Here is a 2,500-nt window from a genome sequence, read left to right as displayed (position 1 = left end):
TCACTTCTAAAGTTTCCACTGTGTAGTATCTGTTGCTGTTTGTTACCAGAGAAAAATCTACTAATTTTTCCAAAAATGGCCGTGAGGCATTTATTTATCATTCAGGTGTTGTGTTGTACCTTACTCAAAACATTTTAACAGTTATTGTTAAGATATCACTTATTTTCTATGTTTCAATTTTCATTCATACTGTAATATCAAAACACCCTATGAACATAAACTTGTAGCCACCAAAAGAGGTTTTGTAAACTCTTACCCTGGGGCCCCCGATCAGTTGCCTCAATAGAACTACCTTATCAAAGGCAATTAGGTAGGCAGGGGTAGGTCCTTCTCTTTGCCACTACGTACAAAATAATTAATTTCAATAAATAAAAAAATAAAGCAGCATCATTGTTTGTTTACTAAAATGTAGAAAAGCATGTTTAATGGCAATTTTTAAAATATGAAGACCGATGTACATAGAAGATAAGTTTATTAGATTTATTCGCCTATCATTTACTTATATTATTTTCTATATAAAAGATGGCTGGTTGAAACTTAACCATTACCTACAACTAAAATAACAGTTTTGCATCAGCGTATTTACCATGGTGAAATTTTCTGATGACCTAGAGTTTTTTTCATTCTCGTTGGATACATCTGCCTTACTATATAATTGTTTTTAACGCAGATGGCTACATTTGTACTAAGTCCTTGATTTTCAAAAATATTTTACATTATCTTATATTTGTTACTAATGTCAATAACATTGAAGTAATTATAATGTCTATAATTAAAATAACACCACTGATATTCATAGCATTAGAAGAAAAGAAAAGAAGTCACCTTTTTTTTTTAGAGCAGCATTTCCCGGTGGCATTGAGTTGATTTGTTAGTCATTCCATGTTTAAATAATTATTGAAGTGACATGAAAATTGGGCTAATTAGGAGAAAATTGTATCAATTTGTAAAGGGAATCACTACAACAGCAGCTTTGGATCAACTGCAGGGTTGTACGGTTATACTGTTGATTTCCATTTTTCCACCAGTATATCACTGCAAATTCACAATTTCAACCACACTACGGTTGTGCTCTATAACTGTTCTGAAAAGTAAAAAATTGCCATCCAAATCAATAAGAAATTCCAGCCACTTTTTTGGTGGTGTTACCCCTATCACCAAAAAATCTACCTGATGAATGTTTGTTGTAAGCTGAAAGGGGGGGGGGAGATAGCAGTTTGAAAGGTGGTTTATGTGGTGGGAAAAGCCCTGTTTGGTGAATCAAGTATGGATATGCCAATAGAACTATAAAATTTTAAATCTTTAAACTAGACATATTTTCTTTTTCTCACTGTGCTGAGAATTAGCCACAAAATATACATTTGGATTTCATCTTATTAAAGAGATTGATTATGTATAAATATTATTTGACAAATATTTACAGTAGAAAAAATAATTCAGCTCCATCTGTGATAGACTAATGAGAAAATTGCTGAATGATATATTTATAATATATATATATATATATATATATATAATATATATATATTATATATATATATTATTATATATATATATATATATAAAAATTTTTCTTTTTTATTCTTTTCTTTTATAAACCCTTTAAACCAACTTGTTTCTTGGTTCAAGAAGGCAATCTATGATGACTTTTTTGGCAAACTTCCAAGCTGGGGAAAAAATGTTTAAATGTACCTTGCTAGCTAGACATTGGGCACAGATGCACACTGGTATATCTTTTCTCTTTTCGTGCTTCTCCTTAAGGGTGTAGCCAAGTTGTTTTCCTGGTAAAGTATCTGATGGTTAAGAAAAAAAGATTTAAAGTATTAGTAAGTAAATGAGAGAATGTCAGTGAAACTCATATAAAAAAAGGAGAAATTGATATTCATGATATACAAGCAACCATTTCTGCTTATTTATCATTGGAAACCAAAAACCAAGAACACATACTTATCACAATTTGGAAGAGGGGCAGAAGTAAGCTTCTCGGAATCTTCGTGAGTTTTGCGATGCATTTTAAGCTTGCGAAGTTTTCTGAATGTTCCCACAAATATCACAAAAATAATAAAACATAAAAACAAGAGAAAAGAGAGAAAAAAAAAAAAAAAAAGAAAAGAAAAAAAAATCCAAATATTTGATGTACACATAATTTGTTGAACTGCACAATAAGAAATATTTAGTAAATCGCATTATGAATCAAACTTCAGATTCCCAATAATGGCATACATCTATGTTACCTCTTTTATATTAAAGCTACCTATTTAAAAAATTTACTTTGTGGTGCTTTCCTACTCTTAAAACCTCATGCTTCTCTAAAAGCAAGAGATAACTAGGATATACATTAACAAATTTTATATATATAATATATATATATAATATATATATATATATTTTATATATTATATTATATAAAATATATATATATATATATATATAATATATATTATAATAATAATAATATAATTTTAAAAATATCTAATATATATAATAATATATTTTATAT

The 2,500-nt window shown here is 28.4% G+C and overlaps 1 pseudogene; it reads right to left on the bottom strand.

The window, feature by feature from the left end:
* Positions 1-2,070, bottom strand: part of LOC119570417 — a 4,784-nt pseudogene extending 2,714 nt beyond the window's left edge.
* Between the last annotated feature and the right edge of the window lie 430 nt (positions 2,071-2,500).

Source organism: Penaeus monodon, unplaced genomic scaffold (assembly GCF_015228065.2).
Source record: "Penaeus monodon isolate SGIC_2016 unplaced genomic scaffold, NSTDA_Pmon_1 PmonScaffold_2650, whole genome shotgun sequence".
Taxonomy (NCBI): domain Eukaryota; kingdom Metazoa; phylum Arthropoda; class Malacostraca; order Decapoda; family Penaeidae; genus Penaeus; species Penaeus monodon.
The sequence above is the reverse complement of the archived record's forward strand: the minus strand, read 5'-3'. Positions and strand labels throughout refer to the sequence as shown.